This window comes from Ovis aries, chromosome 5 (genome assembly GCF_016772045.2).
Source record: "Ovis aries strain OAR_USU_Benz2616 breed Rambouillet chromosome 5, ARS-UI_Ramb_v3.0, whole genome shotgun sequence".
NCBI classification, from domain to species: domain Eukaryota; kingdom Metazoa; phylum Chordata; class Mammalia; order Artiodactyla; family Bovidae; genus Ovis; species Ovis aries.
In genome coordinates, this window is record NC_056058.1 from 8,958,311 (window position 1) to 8,977,590 (window position 19,280).

At 39.2% G+C, this 19,280-nt stretch overlaps 1 long non-coding RNA gene and 2 pseudogenes across 1 annotated transcript in view; all 3 read left to right on the forward strand.

The window, feature by feature from the left end:
* LOC132659866 (uncharacterized) overlaps positions 1-19,280 on the forward strand; it is a 995,695-nt gene that overhangs the window by 879,767 nt on the left and 96,648 nt on the right. The gene's annotated exons all lie outside the window — the stretch shown is intronic.
* On the forward strand, positions 6,969-7,748 carry LOC121819567 (olfactory receptor 7A10-like; annotated as a pseudogene).
* Positions 8,330-18,031, forward strand: LOC121819568 (olfactory receptor 7A10-like; annotated as a pseudogene).

Below are 19,280 nucleotides of genomic sequence, written 5' to 3' on the forward strand. Positions count from 1 at the left end.
TCTAGTGGAAAGTCATTCCGCTTTTCAATGTTGAGTATTATATCAGTTTTGTAATTATCATAAGTAGTTTTTATTATGTTGAGATATGTTACCTACATGGCATTCCTACTGATTTAGATGGTAAAGAATCTGCCTGAAATACAGGAGACCCAGGTTTGATCCCTGGATCAGGAGGATGCCCTGGAAAAAGGAATGGCTATCTGTTCCAGTGTTCTTGCCTGGAGAATTCCATTGACAGAGGAGTCTGGTGGGCTACAGTCCACGGGATTGCAAAGAGTTGGACATGACTAAGCACTAACTTTTTCCTTATATATTTACTTTTTTAAGGTTTTTATTATGATAAGATGGTGAATTTTATCAGTACTTTTTCATTTTCCTATTATGACTTTTATCATTTCCTTCCTTTCATTATTTTCTTCCTTCCAACTTTGGGCTCTTTGCTTTTCTTTTGCTACTTCCTTTAGATGTAAAGTTAAATAGTTTGTTAGATATCTTTCTTATTTCTTGAGTAGGTATGCATGACTATGAACTTCCCTCTTGTTAACAGTGTTGCTTTGTCTCAGAGGTTAATATATGTCATATTTTTATTTTCATTTGTCTTCAGGGTTTTTTATGATTCCTTTTATTTCTTAACTGACTCAATATTGTTCAGTAGATCATGTTTAGCTTGCAGATATTTGTCATTTTCCAGCTTTTTCTTATAGTCCATTTGTAGTTTCATGCCATTACAATCAGAAAAATGCTTAATACAATTTCAGTCTTCTAAATTTATTGAGATTTGTATTGTGATCCAACATATGGTTTATTCTTGAGAATGTTACATGTGTACTTGTGAAGAATGTGTATTCTGCTGCATTGCATTTGGATGGAATCTTGCTACTCAAAAAGTGGTCCAAAGGCTAAGACCTGTAGTATCAATACCAGCAGAAGTTTTCTTTGATTTTCAGAATCTCTGGGCCTACCAGAACCTGATGAATCCCAATCTGTATCAGAACTACAATCCTGCATGATTCCTATGCACAATGAAGTTGGGGAAATGCTGGTCTGGAAGCAGTTTTCTCATCCTCTTAGGTAACAATTGGACTGCATAATTATTTGTATTGAGTACTGTAGGTGTCTAGCAGTATTGTTTCAGATATTGACAAATATCTCCCAAGGGAAAATTATCTCTGTTTGAGAACCAGTGGCCTATGGTTGAAACATGGTGCATCCTGATGGGATTCTGACCAAAACCCTTTCCTTCCTCAGTCTGAGCCTTTAAACAGATCATTTAATTGCTTAAAATACATTCTTTCAATGGAAAATTGAACTCACAATAATACTACATTTTAGCACAAACATCTCTAAAACTTAAATCAAGTCGTGCCTATAAGATGCTAATCTCAGGTTAAATAGCATTAAAATATCTAAATATGTTTTTTAATAATTAACAAGTGTTTATTGCCAACATCTGCTGGATCATCAACAAAGCAAGAGAGTTCCAGAAAAACATCTATTTCTGCTTTATTGACTATGCCAAAGCCTTTGACTGTGTGGATCACAATAAACTGTGGAAAATTCTGTAAGAGATGGGAATACCAGACCACCTGTCCTGCCTCTTGAGAAATCTGTATGCAGGTCAGAAAGCAATAGTTAGAATTGGACATGAAACAACAGACTGGTCCCAGATAGGAAAAGGAGTACATCAAGGCTGTATATTGTCACCCAGCTTATTTAACTTCTATGCAGAGTACATCATGAGAAACACTGGGCTGGAAGTAGCAAAAGCTGGAATCAAGATTGCCGGGAGAATATTAATAACTTCACATATGCAGATGACACCACCCTTATGGCAGAAAGTGAAGAGGAACTGAAAAGCCTCTTGATGAAAGTGAGAGTGAAAAGTTGGCTTAAAGCTCAACATTCAGAAAATGAAGATCATGGCATTTGGTCCCATCACTTGATTGGAAATAGATGGGGAAACAGTGGAAACAGTGTCAGACTTTCTTTTTCTGGGCTCCAAAATCACTGCAGATGGTGATTGCAGCCATGAAATGAAAAGACTCCTTGGAAGGAAAGTTATGACCAACCTAGACAGCGTATTCAAAAGCAGAGACATTACTTTGCCAACAAAGGTCTATCTAGTCGAGGCTATGGTTTTTCCAATGGTCCTGTATTGATGTGACAGTTGGACTGTGAAGAAAGCTGAGCACTGAACAACTGATGCTTTTGAACTGTGGTGTTGCAGAAGACTCTTGAGAGTCCCTTGGACTGCAAGAAGATCCAACCAGTCCATCCTAAAGGAGATCAGTCCTGGGTGTTCACTGGAAGGACTGATGCTGAGGCTGAAACTCCAGTACTTTGGCCACCTCATGCAAAGTGTTGACTCACTGGAAAAGACCCTGATGCTGGGAGGGATTGGGGGCAGGAGGAAAACAGGATGACAGAGGATGAGATGGCTGGATGGCATCACCGACTCAATTGACATGAGTTTGGATAAACTCCTGGAGTTGGTGATGGACAGGGAGGCCTGGCGTGCTGTGATTCATGGGGTTGCAAAGAGTCGGACATGACTGAGCAACTGAACTGAAATGAACTGATTTTATAATAAGGGACTAAGTATCAACTCTTAACTTGTGATAAAGTGTGACATTCCTAAATTTTGGGGCAAATGTGTCAAGAAGCCAAAGAATGTAGCATCCATAAAGAAGTGTAATAGTTAGTCACTCATTGTGTCCAACTATTTGTGACCCCATGGGCTTTAGCCCGCCTGCCTCCTCTGTCCATGGAATTTTTCAAGTAGGAATACTGGAGTGGGTTATCACTTCCCAGGAGATCTTCCTGACCCAGGGATCGAACACGGGGTCCTGCATTGCAGGCAGATTCTTTACCATCTGAGCCACCAGGGAAGCCAATTTTTTGGGCAATTGTGTCAAGAAGCCAAAGAATGTGGCATCCATAACAATATATCAAAAAAACAGTCCTCCCTCTAGTTGAAGGAAGAAATAACAGTTTTCTGACAATAAAGTCCTGTGTGCTCACCATAAATTAATCTTTTAAGGATCAAAGGGACTTCAACCTGAGTTCCCTTAGTCTCAGCCTTTGGAAAAATATTAAACCAAGGGTTAGGATAAGGTGGTCCAAGTTAGAACCCCTGAAAAACATACAAGATTAAATTCAAAGAGTAGTCAAGACTGGGTGCACTTGGCTTTGAACCTGGTCTTTTGAGAGCAAAAGATCATTAGGAGAATTTTTCTTTGATTCCAATGACACAGAGAGAAATCATGTACATAGAAGTAGAAATAATGAGAGGGAAAGGTTCCTAATAAGCAGGTATCGGTTCAGTTCAGTCGCTCAGTCATGTCTGACTCTTTGCTACGCCGTGAATTGCAGTATGCCAGGCCTCCCTGTTCATCACCATCTCCCAGAATTCACTCAGACTCATGTCCATCGAGTCCGTGAAGCCATCCAGCCATCTTATCCTTGGTCGTCCCCTTCTCCTCCTGCCCCCAATCCCTCCCAGCATCAAAGTCTTTTCCAATGAGTCAACTCTTCGCATGAGGTGGCCAAAGTACTGGAGTTTCAGCTTTAGCATCATTCCTTCCAAAGAAATCCCAGGGTTGATCTCCTTCAGAATGGACTGGTTGGATCTCCTTGCAGTCCAAGGGACTCTCAAGAGTCTTCTCCAACACCACAGTTCAAAAGCATCAGTTCTTCGGAACTCAACCTTCTTCACAGTCCAACTCTCACATCCATACATGACCACTGGAAAAACCATAGCCTTGACTAGACAGACCTTAGTCAGCAAAGTAATGTCTCTGCTTTTGAATATGCTATCTAGGTTGGTCATAACTTTTCTTCCAAGGAGTAAGCGTCTTTTAATTTCATGGCAGCAGTCACCATCTGCAGTGATTTTGGAGCCCAAAAAAATAAAGTCTGACGCTGTTTCCACTGTTTCCCCATCTATTTCCAATCAAGTGATGGGACCGGATGCCATGATCTTTGTTTTCTGAATGTTGAGCTTTAAGCCAACTTTTTCACTCTCCTCTTTCACTTTCATCAAGAGGCTTTTCAGTTCCTCTTCACTTTCTGCCATAAGGGTGGTGTCATCTGCATATCTGAGGTGATTGATATTTCTCCCAGCAATCTTGATTCCAGCTTGTGTTTCTTCCAGTCCAGCATTCTCATGATATACTCTGCATATAAGTTAAATAAGCAGGGTGACAATATACTGCCTTGATGTACTCCTTTTCCTATTTGGAACCAGTCTGTTGTTCCATGTCCAGTTCTAACTGTTGCTTCCTGACCTGCATACAGATTTCTCAAGAGGCAGGTTAAGTGGTCTGATATTTCAATCTCTTTCAGATTTAGAGAAAATGAAACCTGAGAAGTTTTACCTGAAATCAGCTAAGCACCTGAACAGCCTAGTCCAGAGATGAGAGAACTGTTTTTGTTCTTGGTTAACTAGTACTGTATAATTTATTTATTTAATATAGTATAAGATGTGTCTGTTTGAGTCTGCAACACAAGCTGACAATCAAATGATGGGAATAAAGATCCAGTTAGAGGACACTGTAAAATAAGTGAAATAAATAACATGGTTCCATGAAAATGAAAACATATGTGAGTTTTGCTGTTCAGAGGAATGAAAACATGTATTATGTTTGAGGAACTATGCAGAACATCAAGTATTTTTTTAACTTCAAATTTGGGGTGTATTTGAGCATGCTCTGTATTCACTGAAAAGATCCAAATCAAAGGAGGTAGCTATTACCTTGCAACAACAGTTAGTGAGACATCTATTTCACAGTGTCTGTTCTCATGCTGTGTGCTCATATGAAGAAAAAAATGCATTTAATAAATCTGAATAGGAACACTAGGTACTCTTTCTTTGCAACTATTTCATTATTTGTGAATTTGCATGTATTGATATTTTGGGGTTTTTTACACATTTACTTTTTTATATTATATTTTCATTTTATATTTTCTTTTTATTTTATATTATAAAAAGTTCTTTGCACTATATATATATATATACACAAAATGGTCTGAGTTTTAAAGATTCTTTTTATTCCATATTTCAGGAAAATTAATTTTTTCCACTAACTGCTATTTGACATCAATTCACTTACTGTATATAGGGAGCAATGTGAGAAACTATATATTTTGCATAGTTCAGGTCAGTTCAGTTCAGTCTCTCAGTCATGTCCGACTCTTTGCAACCCCATGAATCGCAGCACGCTAGGCCTCCCTGTCCATCACAATCTCCCTGAGTTCACTCAAACTCATGTCCATTGAGTCGGTGATGTCATCCAGCCATCTCATCCTCTGTCGTCCCCTTCTCCTCTTGCCCTCAATTCCTCCCAGCATCAGGGTCTTCTCCAATGAGTCGACTCTTCGCATGAGGTGGCCAAAGTACTGGAGTTTCAGCTTTAGCATCATTCCTTTGCCTAGTTAGTTCTATTAATCTTGTCATGTCTTACCATGTTACATTTTATGTATAGAAAGTTTTCCTGTATGCTTGGTAGTAATAACAGCCTTTTATGTGTATAACACTCTTATTGCACGTCTGTATTTCCTTAATGGTAATTTTTTGCCTTTTTCAGTTATATTTGCTTTTAAAAGATCAATGCAGGGACCTGGTTTCGATCCCTAGGAAGATTCACTGGAGAAGGGAATGGCTACCCACTCTGGTATTCTTGCCTGGAGAAATCCATGGACAGAGAAGCCTGGGTGGGCTACAGTCCATGGAGTCACAAAGAGCTGGACACGACTGAGCAACTAAGCATAGCACAGCACAGCACAGCAAACAACTAACACTTTCACTTTCCTCTAATTTAGGGTATAGATAATCTGCTTCTGAGAGCATGCCTTGTATTATTTCCATCCTAATTTTGCATCTGGAGGTGAAATGATGGTGTGTGTGTGTGTGTGTGTGTGTGTGTGTGTGTGTGTGTGTTGTGAGGCATAAGAGTCCTTAGAACAGAAGGACCTGAGCTCATATAAGCAAATTATTCCCCTTGAAATACAGACACCTGAATGTTAGCATAGTATTAAAATTAAAAGTAGATCCATTCCCATGTACAGAATTCCTTGGGAATAAAATTAATAAAATGTAAGAACAGCACGTGAATGAGGGACTCCCTGTATCTTCATTCCTTAGCATTGTCTGTCCAATCTCTCATCACTCTCCCTCTTGCTCATTCCTCTTGACACTCAAATTTCCACTTGAGCCTTTAGTATTAGAAACAATTGCCTTCTTCAAAGTCTTTGCACTAGCCATTCTTCCTGCCTGGTCAACATTTACTGAGATAACATTGACATTCCAACCTCTTTTCCTTGAGGTCTCTGATCAAATGTTATCTTGTTTGACAGCCTAGCTATATACCCAGGAAAGAATATCACCTCATCCACCACTTCCTATATATCTTTCTGTTCTTCTTAATTTTATTTATCAGTATTTGGCATGTTATAAGATTTCTATTGTTTATATTCTTTCTCCATCATTGAACTGTGAGGACTTTTGTCTCAGCACACTCTACTTCTTGCTTAGGAGATGGTGAGTACTCAATATATACCTTCAATGTTTTGTCAAAATTTCTCATTCAAAGTTTAAAATGCATAACCTCTTGGGAAAAAGACATATGAACAGGAATTTACAGTCAGAGGATGACTGAAGGGAACAAGTTTCACACAAAAATTATAGGTATTGATCTCATGACTGCAAAATACAAATTGTAGAATTTCTGCTATGTCAGTAAGGCCCATTTTTGTTAAATCTATTTTTTTTTATTTCTAGGTGTGCCCTTCAGCACATGGAATTAGAAAATGATGGGCAAATTTCAAAATTTCTTCCTCTTGGATTTTCAGAGGAACCAGAACTTCAGCCCCTCATATTTGGGCTTTTCCTTTCCATGTACCTGATCACTGTGTATGGAAACCTACTCATCATCCCAGCTGTCAGCTAAGACTCCCACCTCCACACCTCTATGTACTTCTTCCTCTCCAACCTGTCCTTTGCAGGTATCTGTTTCATCTCGACCACCATCCCAAAGATGCTGTGGAACATCCAGACACAGAACAAAGGCACAACGTATGAAGGCTGCATCAGCCAGATAAGATTTCTCCTGCTTTTCGCAGGGCTGGATAACTTTCTCCTGACTGTGATGGCCTATGACTGCTACCTGGTCATATGTCATCCTCTGTGCTACACAGTCATCATGAACACCAGGTTCTGTGGACCGCTGGTCCTAATTTCTTGGATCCTAGGTGCCCTGAATTCCTTGTTACAAAGCTTAATGATGCTTCAGTTGTCCTTCTGTACAGACTTGGAAATCCCTCACTTTTTCTGTGGATTCAGTCGGGTTGTCCAATATGCTTGTTCTGACACCTTTCTTAGTGAAACAGCACATATATTTTGCAGCCTCAATCCTGGGTGGCAGTCCATTCACTAGAATCATTTATTCAAACTCTAAAATAATTTCCTCCATGCGACAAAATTTATCAGCTCAGGGAAAGTATAAAGCATTTTCCACCTATGCATCTCGCCTCTTGGTTGCTACCTTATTTTACTGTACAGTCGTATCAGTGTGCCTTCTATCCACAGTTCACAGTTAAACATAGTGGCCTCAGTGATGTACACAATAGTCACACCCATGCTGGACCTCTTCATCTACAGTCTGTGGAATAAAGACATAAAGAGGGCTCTAGGAAGATTCATTGAGGTGGCATCTCTAAAAAGGCCAACTTGCCTGTGGTTGAAGAAGTGAGCATGATTGCAGGGCTCAGAAAATCAGAGCCAGAAATCACTATTCTTTGATCAAATTGTAGGTGTAGACTATGTTTTTTTTCTATTATTTCCTGATATTTTCTTTTCTTGGACTTCAACTTCTATTTAGATTTAAGAAATTAAATTTAAGTTTTCTGCTCTAATATATAAAGTGTTTTTCTTTTCATATATGTTTTGCTTCACACAGTCAGAGAATAATTAACAAATGATCATGAGGTCTGGTTATTAGTAAATCATTAGTGAGATATATATATATATATACAGGTGCAGATTCAGTTCAGTTCAGTCACTCAGTCATGTCCGACTCTTTACAACCCCAAGGACTGCAGAGTGCTGGGCTCCCCTGTCCATCACCAACTCCCAGAGTTTACTCAAACTCATGTCCATCTAGGGGAAAATTAGTTGAATTTGAATGTAGAAGCCAGATTGAGGTATAAATAGTTACATATTTCCAAGCAGAGGAAATGCGCAGGAATTTATAAAACATCAGAATTCAAATCCACAACTTTAAAAGAAAAACCAGCTCTTTTCCAATGAGAAAATGAAGTAAAATCTCCCAACATGCAGTCCCGTACTTATGGAGAAGAATGGTTTGCAGCAAATTTAGTGTATCAGCTAGGTAGGAATGCACTGATTTGAAGTAGTTGATAAAACAAGGAGAAGAAAATGTGATGGATGTCTGACCAAAAGTGTGTGGTCTGGGTGGGAAAGAAATGAAACTGGGAGGCGACTAATGAAATGAAAATAAAAGGAAGAGTTGAAATCTGAATTTTGCTGGGCAGACGGTTGGATGCCATCACAGACTTAATGGGCAAGAATTTGAGCAAATTCTGGGAGTTAGTGAAGGATAGGGAAGCCTGGTGTTCTGCAGCTCATGTGGTTGCAGAGAGTCTGATATGACTTAGTGAGTCAACAACAATAACAAAAATGAGAAAAGGAGAAACAAGAATAGATAGAAGGCTGTGATAAAAGCATACAATATTGGAAGTTACTAATAGGATTGGAGAAGATGCTAACAGCCAGGTGAATTTCGTTCCAAAATCTTTCCATACCCTAGGATTGTAATCCCTCCCTCCATCTCTCCCTCCCTCTCTTTCTTCCTTCCTTCTTTCCTTCCTTTCTTTTCCCTTTCCTCTTCTTCCCACCATTCTCTTCTTTTCTTATTGTAACTCTTGATGACTATTTCTTGTCTTCTGTATTCTCATACCTTAAACACCATCTACCCCATCACTTCATGGGAAATAGATGGGAAACAGTGGAAACAGTGTCAGACTTTAATTTGGGGGGCTCCAAAATCACTGCAGATGGTGATTGCAGCCATGAAATTAAAAGACGCTTACTCCTTGGAAGGAAAGTCATGACCACCCTAGATAACATATTAAAAAGCAGAGACATTACTTTGCCAACAAAGGTCCATCTAGTCAAGGCTATGGTTTTTCCAGTGGTCATGTATGCATGTGAGAGTTGGACTGTGAAGAAAGCTGAGCACTGAAGAACTGATGGTTTTGAACTGTGGTGTTGGGGAACTCTTGAGAGTCCCTTGGACTGCAAGGAGATCCAACCAGTCCATCTTAAAGATCAGTCCTGGATGTTCATTGGAAGGACTGATGTTGAAGCTGAAACTCCAGTACTTTGGCCACCTCATGCAAAGAGTTGACTCATTGGAAAAGACCCTGATGCTAGGAGGGATTGGGGGCAGGAGGAGAAAGAGACAACAGAGGATGAGATGGCTGGATGGCATCACTGACTCGATGGATGTGAGTTTGAGTGAACTCCAGGAGTTGGTGATGGATAGGGAGGCCTGGCATGCCGTGATTCACAGGGTCACAAAGAGTCGGACATGAGTGAGTGACTGAACTGAATTCAACTGAACTGAACCCCATCCTTATTTTAAACTGATACCATTGGCTTCAAACTCACTGAGAAATCATAATAATTCAGAAGCAATTTTCCAAAGCGATCCATCTCTGTAACAATCCACCCACCACCTCTATCACTAAAATCTCTGCCTTCCTGCTGTTACTATAAATACTGCCCCTATAAAAGCCAATATCTCCATATGTACCCTAGACACATTCTCTTCCCCTACCAAAGAAAATCTTCAGAAAATCTCCTGCCTTTTGCAGCATCGAATTTGCTGTCACCAGTAGATTACACACCAAATTATTCAAACACACTGCCATTTTCTCCATATTTCTTGATGATGTTTATAATATGTGATTTGTGTGTTAATAAAATTGTGTTATCTTGACCCCACGTTCCCCTCCAGATATTGCCCCTGTATCTCTGGTCTCCACTTCATGAAAATTTCTCCAGAAAGCATTCCAAAAGTACTAACTCCTCTTTCTCTCCTCTGTATAACAGAATGTGAACAGAGAACTGCCAGATGTACAAACTGGGTTAAAAAAAAAAAAAAAGGCAGAGGATCCAGAGGTCAAATTGCCAAGTTCCATTGGATCATTGAAAAAACTAGAGAATTCCAAAAAATATTGTAAAGTAATTAACCTCCAATTAAAATAAATAAATTTATATTTAGAAAATTTAAAAAAAACTACTTCTGATTCATTGACTATACTAATGCCTTTGACTGTGTAGTTCACAAAAAAACTGTGAAAACTTCTTAAAAGATGGGAATACCAGATCATCTGTCCTGCCTTCTGAGAAACCTGTAGGCAGATCAAGAAGCAACAGTTAGAATTGGACATGGAGGAACAGACTGGCTCAAAACTGGGAAGGGGAAAGGTCAAGGCTGTGTATTATCACCCTGCTATTTAATTTACATTCAGAGTACATTATGCAAAATGCCAGGTTGGATGAAGCACAAGCTGGAATCAAGATTTCCAGAAGAAACATCAATAACCTCAGATATGCATATGAAAACACCCTATCAAAGGAAATGAAGAGGAATTAAAGAGCCTCTTGATGAAGGTGAAAGAGGACAGTGAAAAACCTGGCTTAAAACTCAGCATTCAAAAAACAAAGGTCATGACATTCAGTCCCATCACTTCATGGCAACTAGATGGGGAAACAAAGGAAACAGTGACAGACTTTATTTTGGTGGGCTCCAGAATCACTGTTGATGGTTACTGCAGCCATGAAATTAAAAGATGCTTGTTCCTTGAAAGAAAAACTATGACCAACCTAGACAGCATATTAAAAAGCAGAGACATTACTATGCCTACAAAGGTCCATCTAGTCAAAGCTATGGTTTTTCCAGTAGCCATGTACAGATGTGAGAGATCAACAATAAAAAGGGTGAGCACTGAAGAACTGATTCATTTGAACTGTGGTGCCACAGAAGACTCTTGAGAGTCCCTTGGACGGCAAGGAGATCAAACCAGTCAATCCTAAAGGAAATCAATCCTGAATATTCATTGGAAGGACTGATGCTGAAGTTGAAACTCCAATACTTTGGCCACCTGATGTGAAGAACTGATTCATTGGAAAAGACCTTGATTCTGGGAAAGATTGAAGGCAGGAGATGGGGACGACAGAGGATGAGATGGTTGGATGGCATCACTGACTCAATGGACATGAGTTTGAGCAAGTTCTGGGAGTTGGTGATGGAAACGGAAGCCTGGCGTGCCTCAGTCCAAGGAGTCACAAAGTCAGGTACAATGAGCAACTGAACTGAACTCAGATCTTTTATGATTAGATATCTATTTGCACAAATCCAAGGGGAAATGACCTGTATTCTGGTCTATAATAAAAGACCAGAATAAGGACAGGGATCATCTTTGAGCAGTAACGTGAATCTTGATTCTTAGATTCATTTTATTCTAGTATATCTGTCCAGCACTACAAATAGACACACAGATAATATATCCTTAAGAAACAAACATTTTAAGATTTTAAAATTAAATTAAAGTTTTAAAGTTGTAAATTAAAGTTTTAAAAACAAAACTATTAAAGGAAAAATTAAGCTAAAATCAGAGTTAAAGAAATAAAAATATATATTTAATTTATAAATAAGTTTCAGAGCTAATTCTTTGACAAAAGTCAAATAGAAAAAATCAGATATTTAAGAAAAGCAATAAAAAGAAAGATTAGGAAAAAATTAGGAAAGAGAAAAATGGACACATGCATAAGAAAATGCTTAAGTTTTTAAGATATTATAACTGTAAGTCAAATTTTTTAAAACCTCCAAGAAATGAATTTGTTGATTAATTTATTGGTTGATTCAGGATGGAGGATAACATATCAATAGTTAAGGAAAGAATGAAATGAACATCACAACTTACCTGAGAATGCCATTGAAATGTGTGACATGAACATTGGATGAAAGTCTACCATCACTAATACTGTTTACTAATCCCTTTGACACCTAAGGGCTTCCCTGGTGGTTCTGACAGTAAAGAATCTTCCTGCAATGCAGGAAATCTGGGTTGAATCTTGGGTTATGGAGAGCCCCTGGAGAAGGGAAGGGCTACCCACTCCAGTATTCTTGCCTTGAGAATTCCATGGACAAAGAAGCCTGGCAGGCTACAGTCTATGGGTCACAGAGAGTTGGACACAGCTGAGTGAATCACTTCACTTTGAGATCTAAATATCATTATTTGAAGATAATAGACTGGTGGCTAATAATGAATTGACAACTGAAAACCGGTTTTCAATGAATATGATTTTAGTAAGGCAACTGATATAAAACAAATATGTAAAAACCAATAACCATTTTAAGGTGACATTCAATAGTACATAGTACATTCATGGTGAAGGTGAGGTCGTTCAGTCATGTCCAACTCTTTGCGACCCCATGGACTGTAGCCTACCAGGCTCCTCTGTCCATGGGATTCTTCAGGCAAGAATACTGGAGTGGGTTGCCACTTCCTTCTCCAGGGATCTTCCCAATCCAGGGATCGAACCCAGGTCTCCAGCATTGCAGGCAGACGCTTTAACCTCTGAGCCACCAGGGAAGCACACTTTGCAAAATCACTTCTGTTGTCTGACTCTTTTGTGACCCCATGGAGTGTTGTCCACCAGGCTCCTTTGTCCATGGGATTTTCCAGGCAAGAATACTGAAGTGGTTGCCATTTCCTTTTCCAGGGTATATTCCCGAGCCAGGGATCAAACCTGTGTCTCCTTCATTGAAAGGTGGATTCTTTACCACTGAGCCACAAGGGAAGTCCTAAAAAAAAAAAGAAAAAGAATTAAATTTAAATTTAAAAATCACTTCTATCTAGTTCAAAACATTTCATCACTGTGGGCACTTCTTGTACAAATTTTGTAATTTATCTATAAATCTCAAATTATTCAAAAATGAAAACTACCCAAAAAAAGAGAGTGCAAGAAAAAAAAAATTAGTGTTCATCAGTACAGTTAAATCTCTTCATAAAAAGATGACTATTACTTCAAATAATAACAAAAATAGAAATATCCTGTATCAAGGAAGAGAAACTTACAAATACACAATAAATAAGGGTAGTAAATTTACTCAATAAGCTACAATTTTTTAAGAACTATCATGATAAACATGTATTGCAAAAATATTTTTAATATAAATTTATTTATTTTAATTGGAGGCTAATTACTTTACAATATTGTGTTGGTTTTGCCATACATCAACATGAATCCACCACAGGTATACATGTGTTCCCCATCCTGAACCCCCCACCCTCCTCCCTCCCCGTACCATCACTCTGGGTCAATTGGAGGTTAATTACTTTACAATATTGTATTGGTTTTAACATCCTAACATGAAAGCAGATAATGCTAACAGATCCTTAGCATTGGGTTTCAGAAGAGAAAGGAAGGAAGCTGACAGGAAGTGAGATTGAAAAGAACTCCGGAATTGAATTGTGTAGAATGTTTCAATAAACAGACTTTCACCATTACATTATCCCGACTTGTTAATACTCTGAGAGATCTGCCTGCCTTCACACCTGTTTCCAACAGCACACACTCCACTGCCATCACTGAGCCTAGTCTCCTGAACACTTTCTTTCCTAGGAGATGGATGTTCAACTCAACTCCAAGGCAGTGCAGGCAGGTGACATCAGGAGTCAGTTCTCAGAAAGAGCACAGCTGAACTTCCTCCTTCCTGGGACAATGGAGCTGTAGTGAGAGAAGTAAGGGGCATATTTACTATTTCTGTGGCTTCAGAGATTGAATTCTCACAACTGCTCATTAAGTTAATTGTTCCATTGTTACTCTATTCTCAGAGAAATTTGGTTCCCGTGAGTGTTCAGTTCAGTTCAATCACTCAGTCATGTCTGACTCTTTGCGACCCCATGAATCGCAGCACGCCAGGCCTCCCTGTCCATCACCATCTCCCAGAGTTCACTCAGACTCACGTCCATCGAGTCTGTGATGACATCCAGCCATCTCATCCTGGGTCGCCCCCTTCTCTTCCTGCCCCCAATCTCTCCCAGCATCAGTCTTTTCCAGTGAGTCAACTCTTCGCATGAGGTGTCCAAAGTACTGGAGCTTCGGCTTTAGCATCATTCCTTCCAAAGAAATTCCAGGGAGGAAGCCGAAATACAAAGGAAAGGGGCTTCTTTCTAGTTTCCTACCCATGGGAGCATCTTAAATGTGAGGTACGCATATCCCCTCCTCTTGCACCTTAGTCACGATGCTCTTTTCTCCATGGATCTAATCTCCATTTTCTTTCCCATGAACATTTCTCTAACATTTAAGACTGAATTTCTTTGACTATCTAAGACACACTGGCAAATTGTTCATAACTAAGCAAGTCCCAAGCACCTGGACTTGGAGTTGCCAACAAAGAATTGGGACATTGTCATCTCTCAACAAAACCATTTCCAATGACTTTCATTCACACTGTAATGTTGGAATCTATGGGAAGTTCTAGGCATACAGTGAAAGAAATATGATAAGAGATGGCTGGCTGGCTGTAGAGGCAGAAATCTGTAGGTATCCATAGCTTCATAAGGTCAAAACAAGTCCATTGGACACTCCTCATTATTCCAGCCAGATGAACAAGCCATTTTTATTAATTCACAAGGGACTGATTTTAAGCTCATAATCAACATTAACAATCTATAAGAAAATAAAAACCAGGAAGCACTTTGGACGACTGTTTTGAGTGACTATCTTCATCTTGAAAAAAGACATCAACAGGATGAGATCTTTTCTGTTGGTTTCTGCCATACAACAACATGAGCCAGCTGTGAGTTTACACTTATCCCTTCTGTCTTGAGCCTCTCTCCCAGCTCCCCCATCCCACCACTCTAGACTGTCACAGAACACTAGGCTGAGTTTCCTGTATTATACAGGAACTTCCTACTAGCTCTTTTACACATTGCAAGTGTGTAAAACATATCTATCTTAATGCTTTTCTCTCAATTCATCCCACCCTCTTATTACCCGCACTGTGTCCACAAGTCTATTGGCTACATCTGTGTCTCTCCTACCCTGAAAATTAGTTCATCAGTGACTTCTTAAAAATTGAAATATAGTTGACATATTGTATTACTTTCACATGGAGTATATACTGATTTGACATTTGAATACATTGCAAATGATGACAGAGATAAATCCAGTAAACACTTGTCCCCATGCAAGATTATAACAATATTACTGACCATATTGTCAATGTGCCATATTACTTCCCCATGGCATATGTATTTTATTACTGGAGATTTTTACCTCTTGATTCCATTCCCCTGTTTTGTTCCCCCCACACCCTGCCTACAAGCAAACACCCACTTGTTTACCAAATCTATGATTCTGTTTTCAGTTTACTTTGTATGCTTGTGTGTTTTGATTCTTAGATTCTACATGTAAGTGACATCACATGGTCTTTGCCTTTGTCTAATTTATATCACTTAGCATGATATCCCTAGGTTTGGCAACTGGCAAAATTTCGTTATTATATGGCTGAGTAATCAGCTCAGTTCAGTCACTCAGTTGTGTCCAACTCTTTGTGACCCCATGGACTGCAGCACACCAGGCTTCCCTGTCTATTACCAGCTCCCAGAGCTTTCTCAAACTCACATGCATTGAGTCAGTGATGCCATCCAACCATCTCATCCTCTGGTGTCCTCTTCTCCTGTTTTCAATCTTTCCCAGCATCAGGGTCTTTTCCAGTGAATTAGTTCTTCGTATCAGGTGGCCAAAGTATTGGAGTTTCAACTTCAGCATCAGTCCTTCCAATGAATAGTCAGGACCGATTTACTTTAGGTTTGACTGGTTTGATCTCCCTGCAGTCCAAAGGACTCTCAAGAGTTTTATCCAACACAACAGTTCAAAAGTATAGATTCTTTGACGCTCAGCTTTCTTTATAATTCAGCTCTCACATCCATACATGACTACTGGAAACACCATAGCTTTGATGTTTGTCAGCAAAATAATGTCTCAGCTTTTTAATATGCTGTGTAGGTGGGTCATAGCTTTTCTTCCAAGGAGCAAGTGTCTTTTAATTTCATGGCTGCAATCACCATCTGCAGTGGCTTGAGAGTCCAAGAAAATAAAATCTGTCACTGTTTCCATTTTTCCCCATCTATTTGCTATGAAGTGATGGGACCAGATGCCAAGATCTTCATCTTTTGAATGTTGAGTTTTAAGCCAACTCTTTCACTCTACTCTTTCACTTTCATCAAGAGGCTCTTTAGTTCTTCTTCACTTTCTGCCATAAGGATGGTTCATCTGCATATCTGAGGTTATTGATATTTCTTCCTACAATCTTGATTCCAGTTTGTGCTTCATCCATCCTGACATTTTGCATGAATGTACTCTGCATATAAGTAAAATAAGCAGGGTGACAATATACAGCCTTATTGTACTCCTTTCCTAATTTTGAACCAGTCCATTGTTCCATATATGGTTCTAACTGTTGCTTCTTGACCTACACAAGTTAATCAGGAGGCAGGTAAGGTGGTCTGGTATTCCCATCTCTAAGAATTTTCCACAGTTTGGCATGATCCATACAGTCAAAGGCTTTAGTCTAGTCAATGAAGCAGAGGTAGATGTTTTTCTGAAATTTTCTAGCTTTCTCTATGATCCAGTGGATGCTGGCAATTTGATCATTTGATCCTCTACCTTTTCTTAATAGAGCTTGAACATCTGGAAATTCTAGGTTCATGTTCTGTCAAAGCCTAGCTTGGAGAATTTTGAGCATTATTTTCCTAGCAATGAAGCCTGGAGGTCTACAATCCACAGGATCACAAAGAGTCAAACATGACTGAACACACACACACACACACACACACACACACACAAAATAGGCAAAGACGGAGAGGTTAACAGAAATTTGTAAACAGACATGGGAACGCTTTAATGGGGACAAATTTCATGCCAAAATTATAGCTATTGGTTTCACGACTGCAAAATACAAATCACAGAATTTCAACTATATTAGTGATGCTTTATGAAAATTGGTCATATTTTTGCATTGTTTCCAGGTAGCCCTGCTACATGAAACCAAGAAATGGTACACAGATATCAGAAATTCTTCTTCTGATATTATCAAAGAAACCAGAACTACAGCCCCTCATGTTTGGGCTTTTCTTCTCCATGTACCTTATCACTGTGTTTGGGAACCTACTCATCATGCTGGTTGTCAGCTCTGACTCCCACTCCCACTCCCAAATGTTTCTTCCTCTCCAACCTGTCCTTTGTAGGCATCTGTTTCATTTCCATCACCATCCCAAAGATGCTGTGGAACATCCAGACACAAAGTAAAATTATAACATTTGCACACTACATCAGTCAGGTATATTTTTTACTATCTTTGCAGGATTGGATGGCTTCCTCCTGGCTGTGATGGCTGATGACTGCTTTGTGACCATCTGTCCCCCGGCACTACACCGCCATCGTGAATCCCCGGTTCTGTGGACTGCTCATGCTGGTGTCCTAGATGATGAGTGCCCTGATTTCCTTGTTACAAAACTTAATGTTGTTGTGGGTGTCGTGTAGAGTCTTGGAAATCCCCCACTTCTTCTGTGAATGTAATCAGGTGATCCAACGTGCCTGTTGTGACACCTTTCTGAATGACATCGTGATGTATTCTTCAGCTGGAGTACTAGGTGGGAGTCCTTTCATTGGGATATTTTACTCTTACTCTAAGATAGTTTCCACCACAAGAGGAATCTTATCAGCTAAGGGGAAGTATAGAGCATTTTCACCTGTGCATCTCACCTTTCAATTGTTGCCTTTTTTTTTTTTTTTTTTGCCTTATTTTATGGTATGCTTCTAGGAGTCTGTCTTAGCCCTGCTGATACCCACTGGTTAAACTCAAGTTTAGCAGCCTCAGTGATGTACACTGCAGTCACACCCATGCTGAACCCCTTCCTCTACAATCTGTAAAATAAAGACATAAAGAGGTCTCTGAAAAGATTCATTTGGATGGTTTCTACAAAAAGGCCAACTATTCTGGGACTGAAGAAGTACTCATGATTGCAGGGCTCAAATCAATGGAGCCTGAAACTACCTTTATTGGATCAAATTATGGAATTCGAAATTCATCTTTCTTTCTATTGTGTCTTGAAATTTCCATTTCTGTGACTTTAGGTTCGCTCTACACTTAAATAACTCAATTTATCAACTTTTCTGCTTGGATACCCATACAGTTTTTCCATTTGCCTATTCTCCTGCTTTGACAGAGCTTTCCCACACTTACAACAAATAGTTGCAAAGTTCTGGTTCTTGAGAATATGGATATCTTAAGAACACTCTCTTCTCAGGTGAAATATTATCACAAGTTTTTTTTTCTTTTGTTTTACTAAGAAGTCATGAGTTGTATTGCTTGTATGGAATAAACCCTACTTGGCATCTTCTCTGTGAAATGTATGTAGCTCACCTTATTAGACTTTTTTTCTGTTTCATATATAGATAGTTTACCATTTGTTTTCCTACTTTTGCAAAGTTTTCCCCAATCTTGTATCAGAAATATTTGGAAATTCCTGTTTCCCCCCCTGCCATAGGGCAGCCTGAATGTCTTATGAATAATTTCTTCTCAAACTATATTTATCATCCCAAGTACTTTTTCCCTTTTATACTGGAGTTATTAGTTGTATTTCTCATGTGAATAAAAACTACACTTGAAAACCCAGACAATGTATATTTTATAACAGAGGAACATCTGAGACCACAGTTTGCCATATTTGCATACATCATTTATTTACATATAATTACCTTAACTGCTCTTCTGATAATGTAGAGTTTAACTAATAATGCACTTTATAGATGGGCTTCCCAGGTGGCAGTAGTGGTAAAGAACCTGCCTGCCAATTCAGAAGCTGCTGATTCAGTCCTTGAGTCAGGAAGATATGCTGGAGAGGGGAATAGCAACCTACTCCAGTGTTCTTGCTTGATGAATCCCATGGACAGAGGAGCCTGGTGGGCTACAGTCCATAGGGTCTCAAAGAGTCAGACACTACTGAAGTGACTTAGCATGCATGTTCATGCTTTAGAGGTGGTGACTGAGTTTTATTCTCCTCCTTAACATCCTGTGTTTTTATTCAGTCATGTCCACATCCCTGCCATAGCGACTGGCAAAATGTTTATCAAATATGTATCTCCATGTGAAGTCTACACAGAAACACCAATTTGAATA